This window comes from Botryllus schlosseri, chromosome 13, assembly GCF_051294905.1.
Source record: "Botryllus schlosseri isolate E-star chromosome 13, Bs_hap1, whole genome shotgun sequence".
Taxonomy (NCBI): Eukaryota; Metazoa; Chordata; class Ascidiacea; order Stolidobranchia; family Styelidae; genus Botryllus; species Botryllus schlosseri.
In genome coordinates, this window is record NC_137248.1 from 10,196,802 (window position 1) to 10,209,155 (window position 12,354).

A 12,354-nucleotide genomic window follows, 5' to 3' on the forward strand; every position below is an offset into this window, starting at 1 on the left:
ATAAATCCGTTTGTATTGTGGTTGCTGAGAAAACGTAGAGAGATTGGTCAGCCTTCATGGGCCATTAAGAGCCTTTCATCTTGAGAGGCAGTAGGAGTTGCCGTGAATCGCAAGGTGTTGATCAACTTTAACGTAAGGACCACGGTATGAGATTTATGCGGCCTGACGAAGAGTGTGTTCGGTGGACGACTTCGAATTCAGGTGCTGCAGATGTGTGCGACCGTGCTCCGAACTAGAATGTTGTTATTCAGTTGTTCGGTAGGATGCACTTGCTTGCTCATTCTCTTATTTCCAGTTGATTACTAAACAGTAGCGGGACTTGAATGATTAGGAACAACAAGACCTCTAAGAAAGCAAAAATCTCACATTCCAGCTCTAAAACAACATTCGCAAGGCTAAACCACTTCGTAACACATCAAAGTTCCACATTGAGGGAGCGCTCACGGACCCAGGTGACTGGCCTCTCTGGATTTTGTTACAACATTGAATCCTCAAATCCTTGGTAAGCACCCACACGTCCATTGTGGCGAATACGAGAATACGAGCCGAGCTCCAGGTTAATGTTAATGACCGTTGTTGTTTTAGACACCGATTACGACAGTTTAGGAACCGCTTATCCCCGAATTTCCTACCTTTCAACACGTGTCTTCATTCTAAGTGGGGTTAACTCAGATTTGAGTAATGTACCTTGCCAATGTTTTTATTAGTGTTGACTGAATCATTGAGGGTTCCAAATGTCTATTGTGGAAACTGCCTTGAGGTAGAAATGAAATCTACAGTTTCCAAAAGCAACTTGCATTGTTTGGATTACTAAGTTTTGGTCAAAAATGATTGAGTACTCACCGAGCTTGTGGGGATACAAATTAAGCAGAACTGTTGATTTTATTGCAGAATTTCCCCCGATGGTCGTTGCTTGGTGCGATGACGAACGACGTAGCCCACCACATGTTCGGGAACGGTTGAATGCACACCAAACACAACTCATCATTGATGTCATACGGTCAAATAATTTATTATATGTACACGAATACTAAGCGGCCGGCTGTCTAAAGACTTGCCGCCTCTATTTCGACTAAATCTGACAGTTGGTACGTGATGTAGATGCGTGAAAGTCGGCGGCGGTCGATGTCGATATTGTCGTTACGGCTGTCGTCAGAGACCCGTGACCATCTTGCAACATATCTAATATTGAAGTGTCTGAAATGTCCAATGAACGCAGCTAGCTGCAAATTGAAAGCAGAAAAACTGATGGACAGGTTCGCCTTCCTGTGTCACGTGCAAAGTGGAGTGTAAACGTTTTACACATGTTGTTCGCCACAGTGCAGTATTTCATGATGATCTATCTATTATCCCTCACAAACGCAGACAACATACATCTTGTGGAAATAAGCAATGAGCAATCAAAACCATAGCGTCTATTTAATATGATACAAAAGCCAGAACGTTCGCCCACGAAGCCAATACAATGACTGCACACGCACAGATTAGCGCCGATATCAGTGTTATTATTTATTTCCGAATCGGGGTAACGCAAAGGTCGCCAGCAACCCAGAACATCGTGTCACGGTACAGACAGTTCAAGTGGTACGAAAGTGTGTGCCTTTATCTCGCCCAACCTACGGCCGATATAGTGTCACTTATGATGAATTTAACCAAACGAGAGACATAATGAAGAGGTAGACAAATATATTGATATGCGACGACTGTAGTTTTGAGAAGAAAAGCTCCATTAACACACAGTGCTTATTTCATTCAATCAACCAACCAACACGAAGAGGTGTAAGAGAGAAAGGGGCTACGTCATGGGATATCCGACAGCAGGGCGACTAACGATGTGGGCGGTCGTATAAACACTAAAATAAATAACACAAAAATCGGGATATCTTCATTGTGGACTAATCAATCGCATAAACATGGCGCGGTGTGGCCGACCACGCTATTTCTATCTAATGTTGGATTGACGTGGAGGATCATAACCGCTCTATGTGTTCATTCGTAGCTTCGAGTGTCGGGGCATTACACTGAAATTTGGGGCATAAACAGCCACTGCAATGGGACGCTCGAAAGGGACCCCAGAAAAATGGAATGAGGGCACATGTAACCACAGTTTGGAGTAACCATGTTAAAATTCGGAAATTTACGAGTGCTTGTGGCCTATGATGCTTATTCCAGTTTTAATTTCGAAATTGATGATAACGATAAATGCAATAGTCAGGAATGAGCAAAATCGAGTACCTGAGTGATTCGATTCTGAATCACGTATTATGCTTCGAGTCGAGTATTCGAGTATCACTCATTATGACGTCACGACATAATGAAACATGTTACAGTTCGAATAGGTACCTTTTATGCTACAACAAAGAATATAATGCCTGTTATCCATCAAATTAAAGAGATTTCGGTATTTTTTCGACCACACCGATTTCATTGGACTTCCTAACAAGATTATGGGATGATTATGACTTCGGAAATGTATTATTTCCTGTAACTATGGTAGCTTTGTACTATGTTTCGTATGCTTCGATGTGGCTAATCATGGTTCTAAGCCTTCCACATTGGAAAGTAGTATCAAAACTATAATTCTCGTCGATAAATTCGCTTTTAGTGGCGAGGAGCGTGTAATTTCAGTACACGAAAAAATCGTCTTTTACTACTCGACTCGAATCATTAAAATCAATACTCGATTTAGATTCGAGTACTCGAATCATTGTGCCCAGCCCTAGCAATAGTGTGTCCTCTAGATTATTATTAGCGTGCAGGGCAATTTACTCAAAAGTCGTAGTTTCAAGCATCCCAACTAACCTCACGGAAGAAAGTGATCTCGATTTTTCGTTATCTCAAGAGTTTCATCGCACTGAATCATTTTAGGTATTTAGAATATCGGATAAATATGTATTTTGTATTCGATTATCTCATTATTGTGAAGTAAAACAATGAGACTAACGATAAAACCGAGTGGGAGAGCGTCATAATTCTCCCACGGCATCAGTATTTATGACTTAATAACGAGATTACGAGATAATGCCGATTATCTGCTGATCGCTACAGTTGATATATTTAAAGTCCGATCACAACAATCGCTGAAAGTAAGAAATTCTTCTTACTCATTACGAGAAATTAGCGACCATAATCGCTACACAAAAACACAACCGTTGCTGCAGCAGCGAAAACACGTGACTTGAACGTATACGAAGGCGAGTCCCTTAGTCAAAAGCACATCATCTCGTAGACCAGAGGTCTCAAACACGCGGCCCGCGGGCCGCATGCGGCCCGCCAGAGCATTTTGTGCGGCCCGCGACGACATTTTAGATTTTTAATACTTTGACAATGTATAAGTGTCCAATATATATTTTCAGGTTATAAAGTCAAAAGTACATCTTAAATTGCCCCGAAAGACTGAAACTATTCAACAACTTCACTATCACGTCAATTGCAAAGGCTACCATGCAGTGGAAGATTCACTATTTCGCCACATTTCCAGTTCATGATGACAAAACCTGACCCTTAGACGATTCGTGACTGAAATTTGTGAGTTGGACTTGGACGCGACCTTTCTTAGAATTACTTAGACTTGGCTAACTCGATGGCAAAATGAAAATGACTCGAGTGGACTCGGAGTGACTCGGAATGCCGTGAATTTGTTAGAACCATGGACGCAACAAACTAATTGCGTACCAGGGGAATAGTAATAGATCAGAAGGTCGCAGCTTGGTATTTCGCGAACTAAGCAAGTAGATATGTCAACCATTGGCAATCTGTCAGTTACATCTTTGGTCGCTAAACCATGTTATTAAGGGCACTTACAAGTACCGAGTACCGTAGTGGTCGCTCCAACGATGTAACAACAATGGCCCGTTCTGCGTCTCGACATTTCAATCACTAGGACACATTCATTAATATATTTATATTATATTTATATTTGTTTCTGTTCCTATATTTGAAAGTATTTGGCCTACTTATCAGAAGTATACCCGAATCCTGGATTGGAATTACAATGCGCAACCTAAAAATGTTTTGATATCAGATCAGTCTCTATTAATAATTTGTTAAATTCAAAATATTCATAGTAGCTGCAAAATTATAACCCGATAGCTTTTATGATGGCATCATACATTTGTCCGCCCATATGGTGTCTATAGCTTATAATTAATATATATCAAGTACAACAACAATTCTATTCAAATAGTTATAAATGTGATGATTCTTTTCGTGCCAGGCCTGAATTTATACAAGAGTAAATCACATTTGACGATATGTGTTTACAGTCAGTCTGCTGGATCGGCTCGCTTTCAATAGGACAATTCATTCTCGCCAAATAAGGCCTATTTGGAAAGACATAGAATACCCCTATAAATGCTGCGGCCCGCGGCGTCGTCAAAACTGGAAAACTGGCCCGCGATCACATTTGAGTTTGAGACCTCTGTCGTAGACTCTGGAACAAGGAGCATCTCAAGGAAACAGAGAGGTCGCCGTCTGAATAATGATTACTAGGGCAAGTTTTTGCAACTTTTTTTTACAGCTTCCGACAGCTTCCTAGATACTCAGAATCTATATGTACTATCATGTTTTAAGCTGTTTGAAGGGATTTTGTGGTGCAACTTTTCTCTATTTTTCATACCAATTTTTAATGCAACGTTTATCAAATATTGCGTAAAAATGCCAAGGGGCGATTTACAAACATGCTATAAACTATTCCTAGCAGGGATTTCTAGAACTAGTTCTAGATATCCCTGATTCCTAGTATGGCTCTATTCTCATTTATTTGCATAACAAAGAGCTACATGAGGGGTTAGCTGCATCTCACATGACTCATTGGCAAGATCAACTACCCCTGCCAAGCACGACCCGACCGTGTCCGAACAATATGTGAATAGATCGCTTTATTCATTCTGTCGTTTAAATTTGAGATAGTTTCTTATTTCACGAACGCCCAGGCGAGACCGCCGAAAATTACATTTTCCCTGGGACGCACCTTATTCAGGCTATTGATTTTGTTAAAGTCGCCTAGAGTGAGTGTTTCTGCAATGCTTTGGGGCAAATTTGCAAACTGAGGGGGTTTGGGGTGTGTTATTTGACTTGTTTTAAGGGGAGGAGGTTATCGCTATGCTGTTTGGCTTTTTGGGGAAAAATTATTCCCCCATTAAGTAATTTTCGTGCTGTGTATCGGCAAAAAATGTAATCGTTGGCGGTCTCACTAGAAGTTTGGGCAGTCTTGCCAGAATGCCCGTGAAATGGCAAAGTAACAAATTTGACATCTCTGCAATTTTTATAGGCTACATTCATTACAGGAGTCAAAGTCAGGTGGTCGTTTTGTATTCGGATAAAACTAGGCCCGAAATTTTGGAATTACAGTCTGGACTTTCATCAGGACGAATGACAACCTGGCTATTCGTCGACATGTACGTACATAGCTCGCACTAATTCTCAACCTCAAATCAGGCTGCTATATCAACCTTCGGTTTCAGCCTGTCCTGTTTGATCCCAGTGTACACGGTCCGTATTCGCCTCTGATTCCGAGAGACATCTAACAGGCAACCCAGCATTCGCCATTAGTATCTTTCGCGACCAAATCGTAGTAGAAAACGGAAGTAGTGATTTATGGCTTGAGAAGATGAGGAATAACAACGTAATTGAGCTGCTCTATAGTTGCATATATGTAGCGTCGCACCATCGAAAATATCCAAGCCAACGATAAGAATAATGAAACACAATGGCCCTACGAACTATTCACCCAAATGAATCACGACTAGTCTCCCGTCTCGAAAGTGGACGACGAGTTATTTCGAAAAGCTGGCTAAACGTAATCGCGCTTTCCATAGAAAACAATTATGAATGTTATTGTTATGATTAATATGCGACAGGTAACGAAATAGTCAATATTTAAGAATTGTCATGCCAGGCGCCACTTTCCTATACGCCGTCAGATGGATATGATGAACGTATTCTGGTAAAAATCACAAAGGAGCACAAGATTCCAAAGCAAATAGTAAATTACTAGCTACGTCACACGAGGACAATGCCCCTCCTTCCGATGTATATACGGACATGTAGTACATGTGATTTTACACGGGTTCAACACCAGGAAGGCCATGCGAATTTACCACAGTGTGCCCGGTAGGGACGTAGACGCTGATGTGCTAATACAGTTCCAATTATATCAATTCCTATCAGTCGGCATCAGAAAGCAGTGACCTTTACAAATACTGCGCTCAAAGGACAATGGAATAGAAGCCAGGGCAAACCTTACCCGGCGCCCGGCTATCTTACGGAAGATCTCCAAGCCAAATACCATTTCAGTTGCATTTCAAATACGTTTTTAATCCTCAATAAACGTACAATTTATACTATTTTCCGGTACGTTAGCACAAGCTCTTAGAAACACATAAAAGAAAGCAATTTCAATTGTCACGACGTCGGTGTTTTGGTTATAAAGTAGTTAGCAAACACTGACATTTTGAACTACCCGCTTTACACAACGTTTCAAATTCGACTGTCCAATTGGTTGATCCCATGAGCAATTGAGCATGCACTGTCAAAATATTATTATCGCGGCGCTAACGAGTGAGATGTAATCTGAGATCTGTTTACAAAAGAGCTGATTCTATGTATGAGAAATCTACCCGATACATGTTATTGCAAATATCTTATTCAACCGAACAGATGTAACAACAGCTTAATTTGAAAACGCTGTTTTCATTGACTTGGTTCTGATCAACTAAAATCCGACTGTCAAATGCTGCAGCAGCTTAAAATCAAAAACCACGAGTATATCTGAATTTGCATTTTTCACCAAGCTGTTTTAGCAAACGCATTTTCTTTTTCTATTTTTGACTCATTTTGAACAAACTATATCAACTTTCTATGCATAACTGCACGTTATTTCTCAATGATTATAAACAATAAATTAAGGCCACAACTATAATCCCTTTAGCATTACACGAGGTGGTTTTGCTCAAAATCATGACAGCGGACTAATCTCATTCAAAGAATTGTGAAGAAGGATGCTTGGCGCTTGGGTTGTAAGGATGAGCAGTCGCACAGGCGACTCATATTCCCCAGTATTCAACTGGTGAGTTTCATACAAACGTCTGCCAAAATATAAAATCTCAGATGTTTGCCTTTCTCATTATCGGACTTGGATTTGGACACGACGACAATGGACTGGACACTAAATAGGATTTGGATTAGATTTCGACAAATCCGGTTACGTATCAAAGATTACTATACTTATATATGATTTCACAAATAGAACTTAATCTCCAATATATCGAAAGTGGAATGTGTGTCGAATCAGACACGGAAGCTAGTCTAGATGGCAAACCCCGAACCAGTGAATTTGAGTCTGAGACTGACTCGCACTTGATAGTTCAAATACCTACTCCCCCAATGACGGTCCCAGAAATGATTGCAAGTCGAATTAATATTGTGGGTAAATATACACCTAATCCTTTTTATGCTATTTTTACAAAACTGTATCGTGGGTCACATCAAAAAAGCAAGTGGGCCACAGACTCCAACCACTGCTGCTTTAACTAAACGCCTTATTGGGAAAACCGTGATTTTTACATCGAGACTTAGGACTATATTTTTATATCATCAATGTCGCGTATGTGACCGATAGCTTACTGTGGGTAGCGCAGGGAAAACCATGCAGTACAGCTACATGTCATTAGAACAAAGTTCTCGAGGAGCACGGCCCCTTGACGATTATTAAATAATTCGCCTCTCACTTATCTTCAAATGAAAAACAGAGCAAAGAGTTGGTTTGCGATATTATGTCTAGATGTGGGAGGATATAACTATTTTATAAGCCAAGCTGAGGATTCTAATGTAGCTGATGACTGGGGTCTTAGCCGATTCTGGTTTGGTCCAAGTAACAGAGTACATTTTAACTCAGTTGCAACTTGCAAGTAAAGTAGCAATTTACAAGACATGCCCAAAATAATTTAAGGAGAAGTAGAGGATGAAATACCTGAAATGTACTCACTTAGCCTACGTAATCCGAAAGAGTTGAATTGGTCGAAGGGTCACACACTTTTAGCAGTCAATCCAGGGGTTTCGGGGACTCCGGACTAGTTTGAAAAAGTCCGTAGAATAGGAATGAAACCGGTTCGATGCAAAGATGACATGCATGTTGTTCTTAAGCTCTATCAAAGACGAAGCCACTACTTCGAATATTTTAGATGACAAGCGGCTGCATCCATCCCATTAGTCATCAGTGGGGCTGGACACAACGATTAGTGTACTTGAAGAGTCTGATGCGCCCCCAATGGGGAAGAATTATTTCATCAACAATAATTACATCGTTTCAACACTTCCTTCTACCATCGAAGAAGTGCCAAGATTTGATTAGACAAGAAAGACAAGAAAGAAAACATGAAGCGCGAGGTTATGCATGACCAAAGTTCATATAGACGCGACTCTTTTGTGTAGCGATGTAGAAACGAAGCACTACGCAGTCGTACTTAATGTTCGGTTAGCATTGCTAAGAAATAGGAAAATCTTTATCCTGGTGAGTATAGATGACATTACTTTCATTCTGATTGTGTGAAAGGTACAAAGTTGAACTTGAAATTTATTCTTATTATGCATAACGTCATAATGAGTAATAATTGAATACGCTACTCGACTCGCAGCGCATTACTAGGGCGATTTTTTTTCCTAAAAAATGGAAGATTTGACCTAAAAAATGAAAAAAATTCGAACATAATGTTAGAATTGTACCCCTTACGTTCATTTATGGTTAGAACTGTCTGTCCTTTTAGCCTGAAAAATTTTTTTCACATAAAAACTGTCAAATCGTTACATGAAAAAAACTTTATTTCAACGAAATCTGGTCCTATGAAGAATTCCAGTATAGTTACATCACGTATATGGCAGTATGATTAAAATTTGCTGTAGTATACAACGGAAGATACCTCCCTACATTCTCAGGTAGAAAGTGCCTGTCCTTACTAAGGAGCTTGTCAAGAATGGAGAAAGAGCATTCAACAGCAGCAGTTGTTGTCTGACAACAAGGAAGTTGTGAGACTGTGCGTCTGCGTACACTGCAGGTGACATACCGTGTTGCTTCATTCTGACAATGTTGTCTGCATCACAATTTTTCATCATGCGCTTCTTGATATAAGAATCATACAATGCCTACGCAGTCTTGCTTCAGTTAGGATATTGCGGCAGGTTGAGCATAGCAACCTGTCAACCTATTTGTTTCATTTGACTGTTTATGATTCACAATGAGCGGACAATAGGCTGTCTACAACGCCATGTCTACGGTAAGCCTATAAAGTAGGCCACAAGCTGTAAAATGTCAAAGGATAAGTTCACCGACAGCGCAAGATATACGATACAAAACAAATGCAGGTTGCAAAAAAATGTTGACTTTGTAAACAATTTTGACAATTTTTGACCTAACGCTACAATTTTGACAAAATTTTGACTTATTTTGACATGTCTAAAAAACCCCTTCAACTTATTACTCTATATTCGGAAATGAATTATTCGGTCACTTGATCTTGCCCCGCTGTAGTAATTATAATGAGATTTTAAATCTAAGATGTTGAAAACCAAATTGCATTCGTTATTCCTTAAACTTAATAAAAAAAAACATCTTGTTATAACTTAATTTTCATATTATTTCGTTATGCCCGATATAATGCAGCAGTTCAAAGTTTCCTTCTCGGATTACAAAAAGGCCCGTGCAATCTTCAAAAACGATTTAGGAGTTCGCACTAGAAATAAGTTCAAGAATCCCTGAGTAACCCCCCAAGATCTATATATTCGCAGTTGGAAGATACAATACAGTCCGAACATAGGCCTAGGCCTACTCCAGGCATGATGTCAGAGTGGTAAGACAGTTCGAACATATCCCAGTCAGAAATGAAGTCCTAGTGACAACGATGTCCGAACACCTCACAATATGCACCAGACACAGAAACCAGACGCGATGCAAATACGGGGAAATGGTTCCTGCTAACATATGCCAGACATACCCGACGACTGGTATGATGCGCTATGTGAAGAAATGACAATTTGACATCGTGTGCGGCTCACGAAAGAAGTTTTTCTTTTAGTAGGCTTATAGTCTGGTACATTTGGGCGATTCCAATATGTTTTGGCTATATTAGGGTTACCGTATTTCGGGATCTGGAGAGGAGGGCACTTTTTAAAAACCACAAAATTTAGATAACCGGACTAGAAAACTGCTGATTCTAAAATTATTACGGGAAATTTTGTTGTGTTGACGAAAAAAGGTCATTTCCGGCTCGACTCCCGACTAATATATAGGCTACCGTAGTGCTCTGGTGTTGACTAAAAAAAGTTCATTTTTCCGGTCCTACTCCCGAACGACCCGCCCAGACACTGGCATCGCAGATTTCACGTCATATATGCCGTTATTTAGTTGTGCCTGTCCATTAACCTGGCTGTCAAAGCTATAAAGGAGGACGAATTTCCAAATAGGAGGACATACATTACATACGTCCTCGGAGGACATTTTCGATTCCCTGAAAAAAAGGTCAAATCCTCCGAAAGGACATAATTATGGTAACCCTACAATACGCGAGGTCACGTAATAGCAACATGCAACAATTAGTATTAAATAATAGCTCAACACAGGTATGCTACATCTGAATGATCACGTGGGTTGCAAGAGGACGAAAATGAAGAGTAATATATGCAATTCCAATGTTATTGACAATTATTTTTTGCGTTCGGCACGATCAGACGGAAAATACACCCAATGCATCTAACATCGATCGGTGTGTGCATATACTGCAGATACCAGGACTGCACAAAAATGGGTAATGGTAATGTTGAGAATGTTTGCCCCTTTATTATTTTAATTCTGACAACGCCGCCGATCCAAGATAATGTATGAAGCGAAGGTGATTATGATGTCACAGATAACGTTGATATGACAACGAGAACTGAAGCTGCTGTCGCGCAGCTCCTAACTCATCTCATAGTTGTATATACTACTCTGGAAAATGGAGAGCGACTTGAAATTGCCAGAAGGGCGAGCACCAGTTCGACTTGATGCACAAAAGCACATTCCAGCAGGTCAGTAACTACTGGATGACGTGTATGGTCAATGGTAATGGTCAGGCAAGTCTTTGGCCAATGTAGAACTAAATTTTCATTCGACCAGTAGCCTATGCATATGCATATGCGTATGGTCCCAGTTGTTCTGACGGTCAGTCACTGTCACATCAGTGTTGGGATCAAGTCACTACCGTCGAGTCGCGAGTCATTGCAGATTTTGACTCGAGTCAAGTGAAGTCAATCGATTTTCGAAGGTGACTCGAGTCACAATTCAAGTGATATTGAATTTTCGAAGTATGAGTTGAGCTGTTTTTTAAAAAAACTTTACCTTCAGATTTCACTGGCTACTTGATAAAATTGTTTGGTTGGTGTAAAAACGCTTCACACCAAATTTGGCTCAATTCCAACCACTAGAAGCGAAATTATTGAAAAATTTCTAATTCCCTGATTTTATAATAAATATTCAAAGAGGTAGTCACCGTAACTACTATTTTATTGAAATCCAAATTTTTCTACACTGCAATATCTTCGCTAAAACAACCCTACAAAGTATAATTGGCCATTTATCTTGAATAAAATAACGAATATACATGTATCGCTCACGCACACGCATAACTGCTGATAAAATACATGAGTAAATGTGTAGCTACATGCTACTATCTGTTATTATCAGTAAAATAGAAGATCGAATACGAAGCCTCGAGAAGTTGAAACAAATTGATATGGTAGAATGTATTACCCAACCCATCTACACATCCGAGAGAATATTAACGCATAAACTATATTCGCTAGAATTAAATCACACAATAGGGTTGGTAAAAGTGAGCCTTGCGCCATCTAAGACGGAGATACGTTGCTATTAATCTACTGCTACGACAACGTGAGCTCTGATCATTTACTTTGCTGTCAATTTATTTGTGATGTAACAATGGAGGATCAGTAAAACGTACAATAAGGACTGGCTACTCTCACAAGTGACACCGGAATACCGCGAACATAACTAAGATACAGTGATTTAATCGACACCGTTTACTTGATGACTTGAAATTGACTCGTAAATTTTGCCCCGAGTCAATTCACATTTCTGAAGTCAAGTCACTTTTGCAAGGGACTCGAGCCAAGTAAAGTCATCCGAAAAAGTTGACTCGAGCCATCCCAACACTGAGTCACATATCCGACTACCTACCTATTCCATGGGCAATAAGACAAAATACTTTCATTCAACTTCAACAGGTCTCGACGAAATTCTTCATGAAATATTTTATCGCGTCTTGAAAGATCAACCAGATGAAATAATCCCTTTTGTAGCGAAGC

General features: G+C 40.0%; 1 protein-coding gene across 2 annotated transcripts in view; it reads left to right on the plus strand.

Annotated features, from left to right (window-relative positions):
• LOC145453887 (uncharacterized) overlaps positions 1 to 12,354 on the plus strand; it is a 102,475-nt gene that overhangs the window by 43,730 nt on the left and 46,391 nt on the right. The window lies entirely within an intron of this gene.